Below are 24,812 nucleotides of genomic sequence, written 5' to 3' on the forward strand. Positions count from 1 at the left end.
AACATGGTGGTGCATTCAGAGAAGCTCTTCTGCACACCACTTATAACGGGTGGATATTTGAGTTACTGTCACCTTCCTGTCAGCTTAAACCAATCTGGCCATTCTCCTCCGATCTCTCTCATTAATAAGGTGTTTTGTCCACTGAACTGCTGCTCACTGGATGTTTTTTGTTCTTTTCCACCCTTCTCTGTAAACTTTGATTGTTTACAGAGAAGATTGTTGTGCATGAAAATCCCAGGAGATCAGCAATTTCTGAGATATTCAAATCACTTCCTCTGGCACCAACGATCATTCCACGGTCAAAATCACTGAGATCACATTTCTTCCCCTTTCTGATGTTTGGTCTGAACAACAAGTGAACCATGTCTACCAGTTTGTGTGCATTGAGTTGCTGCCACATGATTAGCTGATTAGATATCTGTATTAATGAGTAGGTGTACAGGTGAACCTTATGTAAAGTAGCCATTGAGTGTATATCAGAATTCTGGCTTATAATATATTGATAATGTCCCTTTAAATGGATTTTCTCAGTTACAACTCAAGGTGACATCTGATCATCTGACTGCAATTAACTGCTTAAAAATCTCAAAAAAATGTATCTTAACATGCATTTAATTCACAAAATGCCACAAGAGGGAACCAATGCTGTTTGTTCATCGTTGATCAAAATAGCTCTTATCGATAGTCCGATTGGAACTATTGAGTCACCTCACAACGACAAAAGTTGAAGAAGGAATAAAATTAGTTAAACAGTAACTCTATAATAACAAGGTAAGGTAAAGGTCACTTAGTAAGCTGGCTTTATATTTAATGCTAATTACAGCAGGCACCTTCAGAGGTTGTGAACAACTTAAGAGACAATGTTATGAGATGTTAAAGTAAGGAAGATTTTCTCACTTTAAGGTCGTTGTGCTCATGACATTACATCTTTGTTGTTTCATGTATCTTCATTTATTATGGAAGCAGTCCAGGTAAGCATGTCATTTGTGACAGAGGCAGACTGTTGTGACTGGTAAAAGTAGTCAGGGATGACATTAGAATTTATAATAGGGACATAAAAATAAAAAAAATAAAAATGTTTGAATTTATAAAGGGCATTGGCGTTTTAATTAGCTCCTGTCCTCTAGCTGACTTCCTAACACACTGGGAGCTAGGGTAGTGAGACTACATGAGGGTGGCAAGCCTGAATTATTCTGCATTTCATTGTCAAAGTCGTTTCAACACACCCACGGTATTAGCATTTTGCAATGGATTTAAACATACGGAGTCGGGCTTTTGTCAGTGCATGGAAAGCACAATCTGTTGCAATGCAGCTCAGTTTCGGGCTGGATATTTAAAATCACTTCACCAGCAGTTCACTCAGTGGACCCTGGCAAAAGAGGAAACACAAAATACACTGCAGATGCTGGGTTCGAAGCAACACGCACAACACACTGGAGGAGCTCAACAGGTCGGACAGCATCCGCGGAAACGAACAATCAACATTTTGGGCCGAAATGTTGACTGTTCGTTTCCATGGATGCTGCCTGACCTGCTGAGTTCCTCCAGTGTGTTGTGCGTGTTACAGCAAAAGAAGAAACTGGACAGTGACTTTTTATCTTGGGGTTGGGTCTTTGAGTATACTGGTTGCTTTTCTGAGGCAGCGAGAAGTATAGACAGAGTCCATAGAGGGGAAGCTGTGATATGCTGAGCTGTGTCCAAAGACCTTTGCAGTTATTACCATGAGTACAGATGATTTCTTGGAAGAGGCAGAACCATAAACCCAAACAACCAATCATTCTGCTTGGCCTCTTTAACAGCAACATTTGTTTGTTGGAAAGTCAAACACTTCTATCCTGCTGACCTACTGGAAAGCCCTGGCCAAGAATTGGTATTGGTTTCTTATTGTCACATGTACCAAGATACCTTGAAAAGCTTGCCTTACATACTTTTCATACAGATCAAATGATTACACAGTGCACTGAGTTAGAATAAAGTAAAACAGTAACAATGCAGAATGAAGTGTAAAAGCCACCAAATGAGTACAGTGCAGGTAAACAATAAAGTGCATGATCATAATGAGGCACTGGAGATTGTACATCTTATTGTACGAGAAGTCAGTTCAAGTCTGATAAGAAGCTGTTCTTGAGCCTGGTGGTACATGCTTCAGGATCTCGGGCCTTCTGCCTGATGGGAGAGGGGAGAAGAGAGAATGTTCAGTGTGGGTGAAGTCCTTGACTATGCTGTGAAGCAGTGAGAAGTATAGACAGAGTTGATAGAGGAGATGATGGTTCCTGCGATACACAAAGCAGTATCCACAACTCTCTACAGTGTTTTGCAGTCATGTGCTGAAATGTGTACAAGTTCAGAGCTGTGGCCGAGTACACAGCCGTTAACAAAATATACCTGCCTGCTGTGGAGGAAGAGTATCTCTCTAAAAGATTTTGCATATGGCTGCCTCCACTTGCCTCGATAATCTGAGCCTCATGAAACACAGAAATTATCTCACGTCCCAAACACCACGCCTCTGTCACCCTACCCAGGGGCAGATTTTGACCTCCTGTGAGCTGTATCTCTGTCATGACCCTCTCCTGGAGTCCAACTATGGGAAAGCAGAAGCAGAGACTCCCGTACCTGTCCCTACAGCAGGTTCTCAGCGAAATCACCCACACTGCTCCTGTGATGGAACCTTGAAAGTATTCTGACTCGTTACTGTGAATCTGCAAAATTTATCACCCAATTATTATGTAAATTCCATGTTCTCAAAGAATGCCAAGTGGGTAGAATGGTTAAAAAAAGTACATGGCATGCTAACTATCATCAGTGGGGGCACTGAGTATGAGAGTTGAGAGGTCATGTTATAGTTGTGTTAAAGCAACACACCCAAAATGCTGGAGAAACTCAGCAGGCTAGGCAGCATCTATGGAAAAAAAGGACAGTCGACATTTCAGTCTGAGACCCTTCAGCAGGACTGGAGAAAAAAAGAGCAGGTTTAAAAGGCGGGGGGTGGGAGGGGAGGGAGAAACACGGTGATGGGTGAAACCAGGAGGGGAAAGGGTGAAGCAAAGAGCTGGGAAGTTGATGGGTGAACGAGATACAGGACTGGAGAAGGGAGTATCTAATGGGAGAGAAAAGGCGGTCATAGATCCTGGACTGCTGTGTACCTACATCTCCCTACTGGATGGCATGCTGAAGGCTATGAAGTCACACCTGTTTCCTGCTAAGGAGAAGAAGAAACCATCATTGGTATAGGGAAGGCCAAGAAATACATTCTGCTGCTCCTTATCTAGTTGCTGCACACGCTGTCATGGTTTCATTGGATCAGGTTTCATTAAGTGTGGAATGAGCTGTCAGATGAAGTTGTAAATGTGGGCTCACTTTTAACATTTAATAAAAACTTGGACAGGTACATGGATGAGAGGCGTATGGAGGGATATGGGCCAGGTGCAGGTCAGTGGGAGGCCTGTTTCTGTGCTGTAATGTACTATGGTTGTACGGAAGGTAAATAGATAAAACTGACTGCAGAGAATGCAGGTGTTGGTTGATTTTTTTAGATACTGCTTTTGTGTTTGGAAAGGGCCTACCACTGTGGAGCATCAAATGCAGCAACCACACAAGCACTTACAAACCTAACTGAGGACATACACAACTTGAATGCAGTCTTCACTCAGTTACCTTGGCCTGCACTATCACTACTCACTCGTCGAAAGCAAAACTGTCAGATGCTCAGCGATGCTTTGCTTTCAGAGAATTGTGAGAAGCCTGTGAATGGGATGCTGTTGAGAAGGAGAATGGTGGCAGGGGCTCTGATGAACACCCTTGTGTTTATTCACCCTCTCACCCATTCAGTCAGCAGTCCAGAGGTTCCCTCACGTATAAAGAGACTGGTTTGACTCTGAACAAGTGCAATTACAGCAGGCCTCGTGAGCATTCCAGATTTCAGAGGTGGTCAGCCAAGTGTTACACAAACATCGCAGTAGGGATGTGCCGCTACCCTGCAAAATGTAAGTGTACAAGCTCCATGCCCGTCCTCGAGGACGAGGAATAGTCAGGCTTTGCTCTTGTAGAATGCTGTGTACAGCTAAGTTCTCAGGACTTAAAGTAAGAAATATTGGTTGACATTGTGTTCTAGTCTGGAATAAATATGTTTTGGTGAGTGACTTGCAAGTGCCCTTTTGACCCACCTGAATTGAGGAAGTATGGGAGTTGGGAAAGTTATTTTGACTCTTTGCAGAACTGGTTTGTGTTAATGCAAGGTGGGGAGGGAAAGAGGTTTTTATTTTGAAAAGTACTGTAAATGTCAGAGCAATAGATTGCTGCAGGCTCCATAATCCTTGCAGCACTGGGGAAATCATAGGAACAATAAGAACTGTTTATCTTGCAGTGTTTTTACATCTTCCTCCTTCTCTTCTTTTGATGAACAGGCAGACTATTATTTAAATGGGGAAAGAATTCAAAGTTCTGAGTTGCAACGAGACTTGGGAGTCCTCCTGCAGGATACCCTTAAGGTTAACCTCCAGGTTGAGTCAGTGGTGAAGAAGGCGAATGCAATGTTGGCATTCATTTCTAGATGAATAGAGTATAGGGGCAGGGATGTGATGTTGCTGCTCTATAAGGCACTGGTGAGACCTCACTTGGAATACTGTGTGCAGTTTTGGGCTCCTTATTTAAGAAAGGATGTGCTGACATTGGAGAGGGTTCAGAGAAGATTCACTAGAATGATTCCGGGAATGAGAGTGTTAACATATGAGGAACGTTTGACCGCTCTTGGACTGTACTCCTTGGAGATTAGAAGAATGAGGGCGGACCTCATAGCAAAATTTTGAATGTTGAAAGGCATGGACGGAGTGGATTTGGCAAAGTTGTTTCCCATGGTGGGGGAGTCTAGTGAGAGAGGACATGACTTGATGATTGCAGGGCACCCATTCACCCATCTAGGTCCTGCACTCTTCTCACTGCTGCCATCAGGAAGGAGGTACAAGAGCCTTAGGTCCCACATTGGCAGGTTTAGGAAAGTTTATTATCCTTTAGCTACGAGGGTCCTGAACCAGTGTGGATAACTGCACTCACCACAACACTGAAATGATTCCACAAGTTATGGACTCACTTGCAAGGACTGTGCAATTCAAGATCTCAGTATTAATTATTCATTCATTCATTCATTGATTCATTCATGTATCTACAAACATTTGTATTTATTTGTATTTGCTCTGTTTGTCTTCTCCTATACATTGGTACATGTTTGTTACTCTTTGTATGCAGATTTTCATTGATACAATTGCATTTTTTGTTTAACTGTGTATGCCTGCAAAAAATGAATCTCATGGTAGTGCATGGTGACAAAATCATACTTTGATAATAAACTTACTTTGAACCTTGAATGTTAAATTCTTAAGGTGACGAAGAATGAGATTCTGGAACCAAGTAGTAGCTCACTTCACTCTATTAATCACAAAAGCAGCCTCATACCATGCGCCTTTCAAAGAGCTTCTCCCAAACCCGCTCCCGTAAAAGTAGAGAAAAGTAGTTGTAATCATCATTTGATGTCAGTACTACACACCTGATGAAGTGTCTTCCTTTGGCCACAGAGAAGTCACAGCTGAGTGGAGGGAAGATTTACCAATGGATGTATATTCCTGGGTGAGTTGGTGGTAATTTGATAAATACATCTTCAGAGTCCACGTGGGAAACAGGTGAGTCACTGACCCAGCAAGCTAATCATTGCCCTTGTGAGGAGAAAGCGATATAATTAGTCCCCTGGGAAAACAAAGCAAACTTATTTGACCACAAATTATGGAATGCCTCTAGCATATCCCTGAATGGAGCCCAAAGTCAAGTTGACAGCTGTTGACAGTTCTACAGTCACTGTAAATCATGGTCTCCAGCTCCAAAGGCTGCATGTCTTGTTCCATTATTTCTTACCATCTGCTTTATTACCCAAAATATATTCTATCTATAGTGTTCAGCTGCATTAGGAAAATTATCCTCAGTACGCTTTGTATTAGTGCATATGGTTTCCTGCATACAGGACTTCACTGCTATGCATAAATCTTTGTCCACCTTTGGAGAAAGCCATAGTTCTTTGCCGGAAGTTTCCAATAGAAGGGACAGAGAATGAGAAGGCCTCTATCAAGCCCTCTGATGCTTCATGTTAAAGGGGAAATGGGAGAGTTGAAAACCAACAACCAGAAAGTGAGGTGCAAAAAGAAGGCTGGGAGAATCTTGGTATCTGCAGTGGATGGTATGTTCTTATCTACCAGAGCTTCAGAGTTGTGTTGGACTCCTTTGACAAAGTGTCTCATTTACATTTTAGAAGTAACTGTCTCTAAGGTATGTGGATGCCTGGGCCATCCATGTGAAGACACCAGCAGAAATATGAGCAGAGTCAGACTGGGAATAGGATAATTGCAGAAGCAATGCTGCTTCAGCTGAAGCTGTGAAAGTTGGCCCCGGTATGTCGTATTTCCTCCACGTACAACGTTTGACATAAATACACGTGATACGTGTTTTTCCGTTTTGCTTCGATTGATCCAATGACAACCCCCTTCAGAATGGTGGCAATTTGAATTAAAAGAGCTTTGTGGAGGAATTGTGATGCATGACAAAAGATTACACAAAATGTGCATACGTCTGTACTTTAGTGAAAAGAATTTTAAATAACAAGCCTTTGAATATAATTCAACCATTTTACTTCCCATGGAGCTATAAATGCCTGATCAGATATGATTGAAGAATTAATGTAAAGGTTTTATTTTTAGAGGCCATTGGTAAAAGTTTCCCATGTTTTAAGAGAAAAATATCTGAAGGGTAAAAATTGTTTTACACTCTATTTTTGATAACTACAAATCCACAACGAAGTATAGAAAATAAATAGTATCTGAGAATTAGAAAAATGCAGTAAAACCAAAGCATTCAAACGTACTGTTCAGACTGCATTGTGAACTGTGACAGTGAAGCTTTAGGTGCAGGTATCTGTAGTTTACACTTGAAGTACTTTCTTAAACAAAACAACATACCTTTAGTGTCCATCTTGCTATGGCACCATGTTTAGTCTGCTGTAGAATTTCAGGATTAACTTGTCACTAAAAACCTTTCAGTTGTGGAGCTGAAGGGGAAAAACAGCAAAGTTATTATCTAGTGAACAACAATGAATTAGCTTCATCTACACATGGGGACAATAATTTAGGGAAGTAATGGGAAAATAGGATAGTTATTTAGAGGAACCAGTGAGCACCTGAAAGCTGAAAGGTTTCCTCACAATCTGGATCAAAGAAGGAAAAACTGTGCATGCTGTAACAAGTACTTGGAGAAAAATGAGTACTGAATATAAAGGTTTTGCAATAATTTGATATCACTTCAAGTCTTCATTAATCTCCTCACATCCAATCTTACAGTTCTCCATAGCCTCTTCTACCTTACTAAAGCAGAGCTATCTGTGCATATTGACCCAAAGGGGCTTTAATTCAATTTGTTGCACCTTTTTAAGGAATCTGGTGAAGTAGCTAGACAAGTATTGCAGAGGCTTGGAATACCTATCCAAAACCTGGATTAATAATCTAGAGCCAAGTGCTTAAATTCCACCATGGAAAGCTATATAATTTAACTTCAAAATAATTAAATAACATGAAATTTCTTGAATCACTGACCAAGTTACTACCAAGTTGAGTCTGGCACTGTGGCTCAGAAGAGAAAAGAGGTGAAGAGGTCTGCAGTAGTGATAGAAGATTCCATAGTTAGAGGAATAGAAACAAGATTTTGTGCATGTGATTGAAACACCCGTATAGTCTGGTACCTCCCAGGTACCAGGGTCAGAGATGTCTTGAATTGGGTCCACAGCATTCTAAATGGGGAGGGTGAGCAGCCAGAAGTCTCAGTACATTTTGGCACCAATGACATAGGTATGAAAGCCAAGGACGTCCTGAAGAGAAAGTTTAGGGACCTTGTTAGAAAGTAGAAAAGCAGGACTACAGAGTAGCAGATGAATGCATGGCTGACGAACTGGTGAAGGAGGCAGGGGTTCAGATTTCTGGATCACTGGAATCTCTTCTAAGGAAGGTGTGACCTGTGCAAAAGGGTCAGATGACACATGAACCCATGGGGGACCAATATCCTTATGGGCAGGTTTGCTAGAGCTATTAAGGAGGATTTAAACTAAATTAACAGGGAGATAGAAACCAGAATGATAGGGCTGAGGATGGGGCAGTTGGTTTACAAACAGAGGCAGTGTGAGGAAAGACTAGTAGCAAGGACAGGCTGATGAAATTGTAGTCAGTGGGATGAGTTGCAATGTAGAAGGGAGACAAAATCAAAAAGGGTGATGAATACAGGACTGAAGGTCTTATACTTGAATGCACGTAGCATGCGGAACAAGTTAGATGAACTTGTAGAACTGCTAGAAATTGCCAGTTGTGATGTTATGGGCTTCATTTAGTCACGGTTGAGGAAAGATTATATCTGGGAGCTTAACAAATGGAGCAGACTCAATGGGCCAAAAGGCCTAAATCTGCTCCTATGTTATAAAACATATTATATCAAAAGGACAGTCAGGTAAGTACAAAAGGTCAGGTGGCTCTGTTGGTTAAAAATGATCAAATCCTTGGAAAAAAATGACATAGGATTGGAAGGTGTAGATTTCTTGTGGGTAGAGTTAAGAAACTGCAAAGGTAAAAATACCCTGAGGAGAGGTTTATACAGGCGTCCAAACAGTATCAAAGATGAGGACTACAAGTTGCAACTGGAGGCCAAAAAGGCATGTCAAAAGAGAAATTACAATAGATATGGGGAATTTCAATATGCCGGTAGATTGGGAAAATCAGGCTGGTGCTGGATCCCAAGAGGGGAAATTTTAGAGTTCCTAAAAGATGGCTTTTTGGAGCAGCTAGGGGATCAATTATCCTGGAATGGGTGCTGCACAATGAGCCACAATTGATTAGAGAGCTTAAAGATAAGGAATCCTTAGGAAGCAATGATCATAGATAGAATTCACCCTGGAATTTGAGAGGGAGAAGCTAAAGTCAGATGCATCAGTACTGCAGTGGAGTAATGGGAATTAAAGAAACGTGAGAGGGGAGCTGGCCAAAGTTGATTGTAAAGGGACACTAGCAGGGATGACGGCAGAGCAGATATGGCTGAAATTTCTGGGAGCAATTTGTAAAGTACAATAGATAGATCTTTGTAAAATAGATAGATCTCAAGGAAGAAGAAGTATTCTAAAGGAAGGTTCATACAACTGTGACTGACAAGGGAAGTCAAAGCCAACATAAAACCAAGAGAGGGCATATAATAGAATAAAAATTAGTGGGGAATTAGAGGATTGGGAATTAGAGAAGGCAACTAAAAAGTCAGAAAGAGGGAAAAGAAGGAATATGAAGTTAATCTAGTGAATAATAATAAAGAGGATACTAAAGTTTCTTCAGATATATAAAGAGTAAAAGAGAGGAGAGAGTAGATATTGGACCGCTGGTAAATGACACTGGAGAGGTAGTAATGCAGGACAAGGAAGAGGCTGACAAACTGACTTTAGCTTCTCCCTTTCAAATTGCAGGGTGAATTCTATCATATGATCACTGCCTCTTAAGGATTCATTTATTTAAGCTGTCTAATCAATTCCGGTTCATTGAATAAGTATTATGCATCAGTCTTCGCTGTTGAAGACACTCACATGGAAGTTCAAGAGTGTCAGAAGGCTGAAGTGAGTAAAGATGCCATTACAACAAAGAATATACTTGGGAAACTGAAAGGTCTGAAGGTAGATAAATCATCTGGATCAGATGGTCTACACAACAGGGTTCTGAAAGAGGACGCTGAAGAAATTGTGGAATTATTAGTAATGATCTTTCAAAAATCAATAGATTCTGACATGGTTATGGAGGAATGGTGTCATGGTCTGGATCAATTCCCCTTTAAATTTAGTTAGGTTGCGTTATGATCCGGACCATTGACTCCTTGTTCCCTTCTAATTCCGTTTCACGTGTCCCTTGAGCTTGGCAAACAAGGTAATCTACCCTCGACCCAAACCGGCAGCTTATAAGCCCCTGGCTTTAGCCGTTCGGGGCGAGAGTGTTAAGAAGCCTTAGCAAGTCGCTGTCGCTACGACAAGCCAGAGTGATCCGGCCCGCATCGGAGTACCAGCAATTCGCCTTCCATCGCCAGCAGAAGGGGCAAGGTCAATCTACCAGGGGTGAGTCGAAGGCAGAGCCCTGGCTCGACGTTCATGCCCATTGTCCGTGTCTACCCCTCGAAGAGTCCCAGCTCGGTGCCTGAGTGGAAGGCAGAGTCCTGGCTTGAAGATCATGCCCATTGTCCATGTCTACCCCTCGAAGAGTCCCAGCTCGATGCCTGATCTGAAGGAGGAGTCCTGGCTCAATGTTCCTGTCCTGTGTTTTGGTGTCCACGTTTCTGGCTGTGGCGATCCATGGTGTCCACGTTTCTGGCTGCGGTGAATCAAGGTCCTAGTCTCCTAGTCCAAGGTCCGCGGCAGTCCCAGTTCCCAGGGTCCCAGTAATGGCCGCGGCTGTCCATGGTCCCACTGTCCAAGTCCAAGGTCTGCAGCTGTCCATGTTTCCGCTGTCCATGTTCCCACTGTCCAAGTCCAAGGTCCACGGCTGACCAAGTCATGGCCGCGGCGATCCCAGTTCCCTGTTTCCAAGTCCCTAGTCCCCTAGTCCGAGGTTCGTGTTCCTCTTTGTCCTCCTTGATTTCCCGATCTTCTGTGTAGCGAGTAATAAACGCTATTTTATTGAACCTAAGAAAGACGTGTTTGTGTCCTGCTTGTGGGTCCTCTCCCAGCACCCTTGTCCTCACCACGTGACAAATGGAAAATTTCAAATGTCACTTTACTCTTCAAGAAGGGAGAAAGGCAATTATAGGCCAGTTAGTTTGACATCAGTGGCTAGGAAAATGTTGCAGTTGATTGTTAAGGATATGATTTCAGTGTATTTGGAGGCACATACTAAAATAGGCTGAGATCAGCATGATTTCCTTAAGGGAAAATCTTGCTTGATAAGTCTGTTGAAATCCTTTGAAGAAATAACAAGCAGCGTAGACAAAGTAAAATCGGTGGATGTTGTGTCCTTGGATTTTCAGAAGCTCTTTGACAAGGTGCACGCACAAGGCTGCTTAACAAGTTAAGAGCCTGTGAAATATACTAACATGAACTGTTTTTAGTAGAGTATTTTCTAAATGGAAAAAAAAATCAAAATCCAAGATGCAGAGGAACTTTAGAGTCCTCGTGCAGGATTCTCTAAAAGTTAATTTGCAGGTTGAGTCTGTGATGTTGAAAGCAAATGCAATGTTAGCATTCATTTCCAGAGGACTGGAATATAAAAGCAAAGGTGGAATTTTGAGGCATTTAGACTTCCATTCAGGAATGAAAGGGTTATGAGGTTGGATTGATGACCTGTACTCACTCGAATTCAGAAGAATGGCGGGGGGGGTGGGTGGGGTTCTAATTGCAACCCATCAAATGTTAAAAGGCCTTGATAGAACGGATGTGGAGAAGATGTTTCCTGTGGTGGGAGAGTTTAAGACCAGTGGATACAGCCTCAGAATAGAAGGACGTCCATTTAGAATGAAGATGAGGAGGAAGTCCTTTAACCACAGAATCTGTGGAATTCACTGACACAGGTGGCAGTTGAGGCTAAGTCTTTGGGTATATTTAAGGCAGGGTTTGATTGGTCAGGGCATGAAAGGATATGGGGTGAAGGCAGGAGATTGGGGCAGAAAGGAAAATGAATAACCCATGAAGAAATGGTGGAGTAGGCCTGATGAGCCAAATGCCCTAATTCTGCTCCTATGTCTTATGTCTTAAGTTGTTATACATCCATTGGGTTCATAAAGTTCCTTGAAAAAGGAAATCAATGAAGTTCTCCTTGTCTGCTTTAAATGTAACCGTTTTATGAAGTGGCTGAGAAAACCTTTCAGCTGTATGAAAACTATGAATTCACAAACAAGAATAAAAAATAATGGATGATCTGGTATCAAATAGGACACTAAACTTGGTCCTATAAACTCATTCCAGTTCAGTGTAACTGGTAAAGTCCACCATGAAGGTCAAGTTCAGCAGGTGCATGAGAAAACCACCATCTAAGTTAACTTTTGCTGCTTTGGAGACTTATCATGGCTGAGATCAAATACAACATTTCCCTCTGCAACAATACTGTGGGGATACTTCCATCAGAGTCATACTGGGTACACCTTCACCAGTTGAAAGACTGCAGTTGGTGAAGATGGACTGCCTTCACAAATACAAATGGGACTATATATAAATGGTCAGAAGCTCCTTTATTAGGTTCACCTGTACACCTGCTCACTAGTGCAAATATCTAATCAGACAATCATGTAGTGAATTGAATTGAATTGAACTGCCTTTATTTCTTACATCCTTCACATACATGAGGAGTAAAAATCTTTGCATTTTGTCTCCATCTAAATGTGTAATGTGCAATCATAGTAATTTATAATAAATAGAACAGTCAATGTAACATAGAAATACACTCAAATCAGTGTGAGTTCATCAGTCTGATGGCCTGGTGGAGGAAGCTGTCCCAGAGTCTGTTGGTCCTGGCTTTTATGCTGCGGTACCACTTCCCAGATGGTAATAGCTGGAATAGATTGTGGTTGGGGTGATTCAGGTCTCCAATGATCCTTCAGACCCTTTTTACACACGTAGCAGCAACTCACAATATAAAAACATACAGGCATGGTCAGGAGGTTCAGTTGTTGTTCAGACAAAACAGCAGAATGATGAAGAAATATGATCCAAGTGACTTTGACTGTGAGATGATTGTTGGTGTCAGAAGGGGTGGTTTGAATTTTTCAGAATATGCTGATCTTTTAGGATTATCAGGCACAACAGTCTCTAGAGTTGACAGAGAATGGTGGGAAAAACAAAAAATACCCAGTGAGCAGTAATTCTGTGGGCAAATATGCCTTGTTAATGAGACAGGTCAGAGGAGAATACCAGACTTATGCAAGCTGACTTGAAGATAACAGTAACTCAAACAGCCACACATTACAACAGAGGCATGCAGAAGAGAATCCCTATGCATCGAACCTTGAAGCAGATAGGCTACAGCAGAAGACCACACCGGCTTCCACTCCTGTACCTAACAAAGGGGGTATTGATTTTACACACACACACACACACACACACACACACACACACACACACACACACACACACACACACACACACACACACACACACACACACACACACACACACACACACACACACACACACACACACACACACACTCCTCCCCCCCCCCCTTTATATATGATTTAAAACTTAAATCCAGATGCCATAAATGATGAAAATGTTACAGATTTAAATAAGCAAATTTGACATGCTCAGTTTGGTCATGCACTGTTAGGTTTATGAAGCACTTTTTACAGTTTTTTAGCACAACAGTGGTTACATTTCATTAGGAGTTTGAGGAGAATTGGAATGTCATCAAAGACACTTACAACTGAATGTAACAAATTATTCCAACACTGAATGAAGGCCAACGAATGAGTAAAAATTCTCAATAACATTAGCCCAAAGCAGATTGTAAAAAAGATTGGCATTTATTGTAAACCATACTCAACTCCCATTATTGGTAAGTTGTGATTGTTCAATTATGTTTTCATTTGTTAAAAGATCACACATTTTGTTCATTCCTTCAGAAATAATGGTTTTGCTTGTATGTGAATGAAGCCAGGAATTTTTTAAATCCTTTTTATCTTTCTGCACCAGAGCAATTGTATCACCAGTGCCGAAGAATGTTTTGGAAGAATGTGTCTCCACTATGCATGACATTTTGTGAAATTTACACATTGTGTTTTCAAAACAATATCTCGCAAAGCAAGTTTTTACATTTGACAACACCATCTCTGGTGCAATTATTTGCAAATGAGTTAATTCTTTAAAAATGTCTCACAGGCTGCATTTGTTTGAGAGAGTATTCACTGACACCAGCTGAGGTAACGTTTTCAAAGTTCTCATGCCCAGAAAATACAAACTGTAAAATGCTGGCCTGCAGAGAATCAGTTCTTCCTTTTTCAAGACTGTGCGGGAATGATTTCCTATACATGCATGATGTGCAAGGGTGTACAAGGAATCGTGCAAGTAAAAGGGGGACACTTTGTCTGTCAACACTCTTATGCCCAGTACCTTTTGACAATTTCAATTCAGATGGTGTGCAGATATATGCTCTTAAGGGGGCGGTCTTCAAAAGGAACCATTACTTCAAGCTGCTGGTCTGAAATAATTTATACTTAATGGGAGTGATAGGCCTTCACATGAGAGCAGTTTCCCCACTTCCTGATGAGTGAGTGGACAGCAAATGCTATCCCCCCAAAAAAACTAAAACATTAAAGTGTTCAGACAATAGAAGATTTTAAGGTCATCTTTACTGACAGGCCCTCCAAGAATGGCTTAAGGGAGAGCTACCCATTTAACTTCAATCAATAATCCTATTGCCGCCTGCTTTTTTTGAGCTGACCAGGAGCAATTTAAAAACAACAAACCTCATTGGGAGTGAGATTTATTTGAACCAATAAAAAGAGGCGAGGTGTAAGTGGAGTGGTGATAGTGGGAATGACCATTGTTGGAGTGGACTAGGTTTAGAGTGAGAGGCTTTGGCTCAACAGTCTTTGGGTGAGAACAGACAGAAGCTAAAGGTGCTTCTGAGTCCTGTGGAAGTATTTGTTTTGACTGTGGAACATAATCTTGAAAAGTAAGAGCCAAAGGTATAATAAGCTCAGTGAAAGCAGACTAAGTCAGTGATCTAGGTGAGAGCCAAACTCAAAGATGTCAATGAAAAGGCACAGGTATAAGCACATCCATAACTTTTTTTGTTGTCTGTAAACCCTTAGTGCTTAATTCAGAGTAGGCAGGGGAGTATTTAAGGCAGCGGAATGCTCCTCCTGTAAGACGTGGGATTTCAGGGTACTCTATAGAGAGTGCACCTGGCTCCAGCTCCTCTCTGACCTGTTCAAGGAGATGAAGATGAGCTAGATGTACTCCAGACCATCCGGGAGGCTGGAAATCCAAGAGGCTCACAGAAAAAGCTTTTTCTGAGGTGGTCACACCCTGAGTGCAGCCCTCAGGTAATAGATGAGAGACTACTGGGAGAGGTAAGGTGAGTAAGCAGTCAATGCAGGGTTTCCCCTGCGACCATTCCCTTCAGCAAGTATAATTCTTTGGATACTGCTGGGGGTATTGATCTATCAGGGCACAGCCTTAGCAGGCTGGTGGCAATTAGGCCAGCTCTGAAGCTCAGCAAGGAAGGGCAAAGTCAGGCAGAGTGATAGTGATAGGAGATTCAATTGCAAGGGGTTCGAACAAGAGATTCTGTGGCCAGAATGGTGAGTCTATTCCCTAGGTGTTAGGGTTCAGGATGTCTCAGAGTGGTTGTAGAATATCCTCAGGGGAGCGGTCGTGGTATATATTGGCCCCAAGGGGAAGAGGTCCTGTGCAATGAGCATAGGGAGCTAGGAAAGTGGCTGAGAAGCAGGACCTCCAATTACTCTCAGAGACTCGTACTAATCAGGCTAGGAGTAGAATGATAGTACAGATGAAAGACTGAATGAGGAACTGCTGAAGGGGGAAGGATTTCAGATTCTTGAATCATTGAAAACTCTTCAGGTTTTTTTATAATTTGTTCTTACAAAAGCAAAATATTAGGTGAATCCAGGAGGGTTTCTTAAATCAATATGTAAATAGTCCAACAAGAGAAGGGCTTGTATTGGACCTGATGTCAAGTAAGGAGCCTTCAGTGGGTGGGCTAATAGGGAACAGTGACCATAACTCCTTACGTTTTAAGTTTTAAGTTAGTTATAGATAAGAATAAGCACGGACCTTGGGATGAGGGAGAGTTTTAAATTGGAGCAGAGCAAAATACAAGAAAATTAGGCAGGAGCTAGGGAGAGTTACTGGGGAACAGCTGTTTTTTGTCAAGTCCACATCTGACATGTGGAGCATGTTTAAAGACCAACTGCAGGACAGGTATGTTCCAGTCAGAAGGAAGAATAAGAATGGTAAGGTAAGAGAACCTTGGATGTCGAGAGAGGTGATGACTTTAGAAGAAAAAGGAGAAGTATGCAGAAGAAACTAGAATCAAACAAAGCACTTGAGGCTTATAAAGAAGCCAGAAAAAGCTCAAGAAAGGAATTAGAAAAGGCAGGAGGGGTCATGAAAGCTTCTTAGCAAGTAAGATTACAGAGAATGCAGAAAGCATTCTATACATACATCAAGAGCAAAAGGATAACTAGGGAGAAGTTAGGACCACATAAGCATAAACAGGGGAACTTTTGTTTGCATGCGGAGGATGTGGGTGAGGTCCTTAATGAGTACTTTACATCAGTATTTACCAAGGAAAAGGGTGTGGAGGATAGGGAGATCAGTACCAAACTTATTGATATGCTAGGACATCTCAAAGTAAAGGAGGAGGTAGTGTTGGGTCCCTTAAAGAGCATTAAGGTGGATAGGACCCAAGGGTTGATTAGATATACCCCAGGATATTGAGAGAGGCAAGAGAACAAATTACCAGGGCCTTGACCAATAACTTTGTGTCCCTGCTAGTCACAGGTGAGGTTCTGGAGGACTGGTGAGTAGTTAATGCTGATCCATTATTCAAGAAAGGAACCAGGGATAATCCTGGAAATTATAGACTAATGAGTTTACATCAGTGGTAGGAAAGTTACTAGGGAGAATTCTTAGGGATAGGATTCATGAGCATTTGGAAAACAACAGCCTAATTAGGGAGAGCCAGCATGGTGTTATGCAGAACAAGACATGTTTTACTAAACTCATTGAGTTTTTTGATGAGGTGACAACAGTGATTGATGAAGGTAGAGCTCTAGATGTTGTCCACATGGATTTTAGTAAAGCGTATGACATGGTTCCTCATGGGAAGTTCATCCAGAAGGTTAAGATGCATGGGATCCATGGTGAGTTTGTAATTTGAATTCACAATTGGCTTGTCTATAGAAGACAGAGGGTAGTGGTTGAAGGGTCTTGTTGTAGTTGGAGGACTGTGATTAGTGGTGTTCTGCAGTGATCAGTACCAGGTCCTCTGCTGTTTGTGATGTAGATAAATGACCTGGATGAAGATGTAGATGGGTAAGTTAGTTAGTTTGCAGATGCTACATAGATTGGTGTTGTCATGGATAGCATAGAAAACTGGCAAAGAATACAGTGGGACATTCTTGTTTACATTAACAGTGCTGCTCAAGAGGGTTAAGAGCTTCAAGGTCCTCAGAGTGAACATCACCAATAGCCTGTCCTGGTCCAACCACATGGATGCCAAAGCCAAGAAAGTACACCAGCACCTCCCACTTCTTCATTAGGCCAAAGAAATAGGGCAAATACCCTTTGATCCTCGCCAATTTTTATCAATGCACCACAGAAAGTATCATATCTGGATGCATCAGGTCTTGGTATGGCAACTGTTCTGCCCAAGACTGCAAGAAACTACCGAGATGTGTGGATACACCCCAGTACATCACAGAAACCAGACTTCCCTCTATACACTCTGTCTACTGTCTACACTGTCTAATGCCTCTGTAGAGTAGACATCATATCTAGGCCTCATATGGAGCCAGTGATCATTAATGGAGAATGTGTGGAGCAGGTTAAGACCTACAAGTATCTGGGAGTACAGTTAGACGAGAAGCTAGACTGGACTGCCAACACAGATGCCTTGTGCAGGAAGGCACAGAGTCGACTGTACTTCCTTAGAAGGTTGGCGTCATTCAATGTTTGTAGTGAGATGCTGAAGATGTTCTACAGGTCAGTTGTGGAGAGCGCCCTCTTCTTTGTGGTGGCGTGTTGGGGAGGCAGCATTAAGAAGAGGGACGCCTCACGTCTTAATAAGCTGGTAAGGAAGGCGGGCTCTGTTGTGGGCAAAGTACTGGAGAGTATAACATCGGTAGCTGAGCGAAGGGCGCTGAGTAGGCTACGGTCAATTATGGAAAACCCTGAACATCCTCTACATAGCACCATCCAGAGACAGAGAAGCAGTTTCAGCGACAGGTTGCTATCGATGCAATGCTCCTCAGACAGGATGAAGAGATCAATACTCCCCAATGCCATTAGGCTTTACAATTCAACCGCCAGGAGTAAGATATGTTAAAGTGCCGGGGTTAGGACTCAATGTATTTAAGTAAACTACTTAAGAACTTTTTAAAAGCTATTATTAATGCTTTTTGAGAGGGTGATTTTAGATGCATATCATATTTTTACTGAGTTAAGTATTGTATGTAATTAGTTTAGCTACAATAAGTGTATGGGACATTGGAAAAAATGTTGAATTTCCCCATGGGGATGAATAAAGTATCTATCTATCTATTATAATCAAAGACACCATTCACCCCAGACATTCTCTCTTCTCCCCCCTCCCATTGGACAGAAAATACAAAAGCCTGTAAGCATGTACCACCAAGCTTGAGGGTAGTATCTATCTCACCATTATAAGACCCTGGCATGATAAAGTAGACTCTTGAACTCACAATATATTTTATTATAGTCTTATACTCTGGTGTCTGCCTACACTGCACTTTGTCTGTAATCGTAACACTTTATTTTCCATTCTACTATTTTTTTTCTCATAGTACCTCAGTGCACTCTTGTAATGAATTAATCTGTATGAAAAGTATGCAAGACCAGTTTCCCACAGTTCTTCAATATATGTGACAATAAGTTGATAATCAACCAATTTAATGATCTATCAGTTTAAATACAAAGTAAAGAATGTAGCAGAGATCAAATTGAAGAGAAAACATGAAGAAAGCTAAAAAAGCAGATAAACATTTCTGTAGTCATTCTGTTCATGGGATCTAAGCATATTTGTAGCCATTACTTATTGTCCCCAGTGCAATTAGCTTAAAGAACTATTTCAGTGGGTAGTTAAATGAGAACAACATTGGTGAGACTTAAGTCAAATATGAACAACATAACTAGTGGAAGCTGCTTATCTGCCATGAAGGAGGTTGCAGAGAAACGTGTGGGATGATTCTTAGGCACCTCTGAACCGATATGCCCTCTATCTTGCCCTTGGCAATCTGGCCATGAGTGTTCAGAGCCAGGTCTGGATAACTGATTGGAAAAGCAAGGGCACAGGCAGCATTTTGCTCCTGTTTAAACTGGCATTGATTATTTGAACATCGCAAACTAATTACACATTTTTAGTGCTATCTGGTTTCATTTCCCCAGATGTTTACTGATGCTACTTGATAATATTTACATAGAAATGGCAAATTGCTAAAATGCCAGAATCTATATTAACCTTTCTATTCATAAATCAGAGCTCGACCAACAAATTCAGGCGTCCATTTGCAGGGTGTCCTCCATCCGGCTTGTTCACATGGATTTAAAAGCAGAATGAAATGTAGTTGGTCCTTCTCCATTTTTTCCATTTGCTTTCCTAAAATCTCACAGTTTGCACATTTGTAAATTCCAATCTAGAGAGAAAAGGAAATGTTTATCTGCCTCATATTCTGTCAAATGTTCACATTGAGTCTGCAGTGTGGCAAGATCATTGGACGTGCTGTGTTTTTAAACATTCTGTTCGTGCATGTCAATCTTATTATGAATGTTTAGAGAATTCACTTGCAATCAATAGTACTGCATTTGTAAAGTGTAAATGCCAGTGAATTAATTTTGAATGTAAAGTACTTTGAATGTGACTGACTTTTCCTTTTCTCACTTTTGTAATTTTGAAGTAGGAACAATGACCTTACCTAAAGTTTTCGTGTTACATTTGATCTTAATAAAGACAAACTTGGTGTGGGTTTATACTAGACCATTTTATTATTGAACTGGTCCTCAACCTGAGCCCATTCCACCCACTCACCATCGTCACTTCTAGCTCTGGGTGAACCATTTGCATTGCCCACTGGGAACTGAATTTCTTTATTAAACACATTTCTTTATTATATTTCCCCCTTTAAAGCAAATACTGTGTCCTCATAAACCTGCAAGGAGCAATAATCCTTTCCAACAAAGATATCTACTTTCCATAGCCCATCTCTTTTCATTTTTTTTTCAAATATTCAACTTCAATTGTAATGAACAACTACAGTCCCTACCCTCTCATCAACTTTCAATCAGTCTCTGAGGTGGCTTGATAATCCTTTTTTATCTTCTATTTGTTTCCACAGGTGTATTTCTTGCATGTGCTGCATTAGTATTCTTTCTGAGAACAACATGTTCATTTTTGACATCTGCTATCCCCTTTGGTGTGCTGACAGATGACGCATCACAGCTTTGGGTTGGATATTGTGGTCACAGATCTACACGGTTCCTTCTCTGAGGTGTCCCTCACTCCATCAGGATCTGGTAGGAATGTGGAGCTACTTCCTCTTGCACATAGCCTTGCATGGATCATGTGCCAGAATCATGATCTCGGATTCGCACTTTATCTTCAAGCTTTAGGTCTGGTAGGTTTTTCGCAGTCTTGACGTGATGCAGTTTCTGTTTTCCTTTCCCTTTCTCTTTGGCCATTTTGACCATGTGTGCTCCTTTTTGTGTCAACAGGCTTTCGTGCACTGGAAGGTCAGTGTGTATGCACTGACCCATCAGCATTTGGGCTAGTGAAAGGCCATTCTGCAGTGGCACACTTCTGTAAATCATCAGACTTCTGTGAAAATCCTCTCGTCCATATTGCACTTTCCTCATGAGCGCCTTCACTACCTTGACTGAACTCTTTGCTAAGCAATTAGATTTTGGGAGATGTGAGCTTGAAGTTTTATGTCAGAACCCCCAATCATTGGCAAAGGACCTCAAAATTGTGGACCATTGTCTGATAATACTTCACATGAAACTCCATGCCTCACAAACATACCTTTCAGGAAGGTGATGATTAGCTTGCTGGATGTTGATTGCAGTGTTGCTACCTCTGGGTAATTGGAAAAGTAGTCCACTACAACAATATGGCTCCTCCCATAATAATCTAACAAACCCACTCCAACTTTGAAGTGCAGCCTATCTGGTACAGGGTGTATTGTAAATGGTTCTGCTTGCTGCTTTGGTCTGTAGTTAAGGCATACTTCACAGGAAGCAGTGGTCTTGCTGATGTCTTGATTTATTCTTAACCTTTATCACTTCACAAGCTCTATGTTTACATTTTTCCTCACCAAGATTTACTTCATGGATCTTCTGGAGCATTTCCTTGTGTAGCGACACTGGAATCAAGAAACTTTTGAAGACCATGTCTTTCACTACTGGTAGTTCAGTTCTGCATACCCAATAATCCTGAATACACCTGGGCAGTCATTATTAGCCGCTGGCCAACCTTCCCATATTGTATGTTGTACTTTCATTGTTTCATCTGTCCCTGCTTCCATACTAATCTTCCCTGTTCTATCAGGAGATACTGGACTGGAAGTGACAATTATGCTAACATAGGCCTGTAAATCTGCATTAACCTCTTTCTTGTCAACTGCTTGAGACAGCGCACCAGCAACAAACATGTATTTTCCTGGTGTATAGATCATCTCCACATTATACTTCTGCAGTCTTATCAACGTGTGCTGTATCCTCATGGATCAATTGTTCAGTGGTTTGGAGATAATTGAGACCAATGGTTTCTGGTCTGTCTCCACTTCAAGGCTTGTCCATAGATTTATTAATGGAACCCTTCAATGGAGTGGTAGCTGTGCGGAACGAGCTTCCAGTAGAAGTGGTAGAGGCAGGTTCGGTATTGTCATTTAAAGTAAAATTGGATGGGTATATGGACAGGAAAGGAATGGAGGGTTATGGGCTGAGTGCGGGCCAGTGGGACTAGGTGAGAGTAAGCGTTGGCACGGACTAGAAGGGCCGAGATGGCCAGTTTCCGTACTGTAATTGTTATGTGGTTATATAGTTATATGATTAAATAGCAGAGCAGACTGGATGGGCCAAATGGCCTAATTCTGTTCCCATGGCTTATGGTCTTATTGTCTTAAGCCAAATCCACTAATTTTGCTGCTTAAGGAGTAACCTAAGTGGTGCTGACACAGTTGACAATCAAGAGATGTACTTAGCCAGCTAAGTCACCAACCCCTTGAAACGTCCTCTTTGTTTTGGGGTCTCTCCGTGTTTTCATTGGCTGATGTCTTTCTTGGGTCAGGCTTCATTCCCTCTTCAGATATGACATCTCCTACGAAGATCAGTGTCTTAACATCAAACTCATATTTCTCTTTAATTAACTTCAAATTGACTTCCCATGTCACGTCTCAGTCGTGACCCCAGACAATGATATCATCCATCATGGTCTTGACGTCAGGTAGGCCCTCAAAGATCATGTGGATGGCTGTATGGTAGACATCTGGTGTGTAGAGAACCCCATATGGTAGCTGAAGAATGCAATATCTTCCCTGTGGTGTTTTAAGAGTACACAGTCTAAAACACACCTCATCAAACTTCATCTGCCAAAACCCAAATAATGTGTTGAGCTAACTAAACCTATTGACACCTGCAAACTGAGACATGATCTCCTCCCATGTAGGTAATTTTAAATGCTCTCTCTTGATGGCTTTATTGAGATCTCTTGGTTGTAGACATATCTGTAATGCTTCATTTTCCTTTTGCACAATGACTAGAGAGCTCACCCAATCTGTTGGCTCTTCAGTTTTCTGTATGATGTTTGTCCATTCCATGCGTGCTTGTTCTTGTTTAAGATTGTCTCTAAATGAAAATGGAACTTTCCTGCATGCATGGACAACAGGAGCCATTGTCTCATCTATATGAATTTTGTGTACACCAGGTAATCATCCTAGTCCCTCAAAGAGATCTGTGTAATCTTCCATGAGTGGTGGAATGTTCTCTCCAGTATAGCTTTTCACTTTTAACTTGGTAAATCTTTCTGTTTACTGTGAGAATCTTGCAATCATCCATGGATAACAGATTCACCTTGTCTCTGGTTGCAAGCTTGAATGGAGTTACTGTCTCATTCACAGTCACTGGAGCAATCTATTCAGCTTTTCCAGCACCAGCAATCTGTAGAGATTCCACAAAGACTTTGTCCATTTCCTCATCAACTGTGTGCACCTTACTCTTGGTAGTCCCAGCTTTGCAGCACTTTACAAAATGATTCTTCTTCCCACAATTATTGCAGGACCTTCCATAAGCAGGACATGTCTTTGGAATGAGATTACCTCCTCACTCGCTGTTTGAGCCTTCCTCTTTGCTTTGCCGATGCTTTGGGAAACACTTTGTACACTGCTCCTCTCTATTCACAGCATTGTGTCTGCACTGCACAGCTCCTTAGCTTGTGCTAGTGTGGCCTCTGCGGCCCTACACAAATTCACAGCCTTTTCCAGCGTCATTTTTTTTTTCACGTAGCAACCTTTCTCCAAGTCCATCATCTGAAATTCTGTCTCTAACTAGGGAGTTTCTCAAATCTCCAAAGTCACAGCACTTACTCAGTGTGTAAAGCTGAGTTAAGTATTGGTCAAAACTAACACTTTGTTTCTGGTCACAGGGATAAAAAACATCTTTCAAATGTGATATTTTTATTTTGGACAAAATATTCCTCAAATTCTTTCATCGGAGTGTCCAACATAAAAGCTGTCTCATCAATTTGATAGCTATTATAGATGCCCAAAGCATCTTCAACAATTACTTGCAGAAAAATGGATGCTTTCAACTTCTCATCCATTCCCTCCCCCCACCACTCAGCTAGCAGCTAAATATAAACTGAATTGCTGTTTGAAGCATTTCCAGTTATAAGTTGAATTGCTGATAAACCCCGTATGTGTGGGAGGACTCAGCTTATCTGTGACGAGAAGTTTCAGCCTCTTACCTAGCTTTCTCTTGGTGAATTACGTGACTTCTTCTGGAACAATGTTCTCTCTCACCTTGCTTGCCTGCTTCTCTCCGTCACTTGCTGCTAGCACTTTTTGTACTCACGCAGTCTCTTTCTCAGTAGCACTTGGTATCATTCACTCACCATGTTTAGACCTCACATTGACTTCTGACACCATGTTGAGTTTGTTCCTAATAAACACAGACTTGGTGTAGGTTTGCACTAGAAGATTTTATTACTGACATGGTGCTCAAACTGAACATGTGTCAGTCATTCACCATTGTCACTTTTGGTTCTGGATGAACTGCTTGCATTGCCCACTGGGATCTGAAGTTATTTCTTATGCACCAGATAATAACACATTATGGAAATACTTTGAAGTTTTAGTGAATTCAAAAGTATACACTGTCAGTTCTTGCTGGAAGAGAAAGTCTGTTATAAATAGACACAAGTCATCATGATTAAGCAAATTCAAGGCTGGAAAAGCCTAGCTTGCAAAAGCTTTTTAACCCGGCAAGCTGAATTCCATTCATCTTTTCTCATGCGCTGCTTCATCTGTCTACTATTGCAATTAAGAGACCAATCGGGAGTTGTGAATACCTATAACCTACGAGTTGATTTATAATGCTTTCCTTTGTTTTGCACCAAAAGCTGTCCCATTTATTTTGAGAATTCACTGAACTCGATCATAAATTAATCATTAAACATGTCACATAAATTTAAACCTGCTAATTTATATTATAAGCACCTTTTAAAAGGTTATTGTGGGTAGACAGGAATGCAGAGTTGAGGTTACATTCAGATCAGCCATGAGTATATGTAATGGAGGAGCAAGCTTACTGTATGTCCTATTGGCCTGCTCCTGCTCCTATAAAGACTACACGTATTCCCTATGGCCTGGAAGGAGAATGATTGAAACTATTAGGTCTAAAAGCTTCAAATGTAATTTAAAAATTATATTCTTATTTTCCTTTTCTCTCTTTTGTCTCTTTACTACTCTTGACTTGATTTATCACTCTACATCACCTAATTTTCTCCTCTATATCTTTATTGCACCTT

This window comes from Hemitrygon akajei, chromosome 10, assembly GCF_048418815.1.
Source record: "Hemitrygon akajei chromosome 10, sHemAka1.3, whole genome shotgun sequence".
NCBI classification, from domain to species: domain Eukaryota; kingdom Metazoa; phylum Chordata; class Chondrichthyes; order Myliobatiformes; family Dasyatidae; genus Hemitrygon; species Hemitrygon akajei.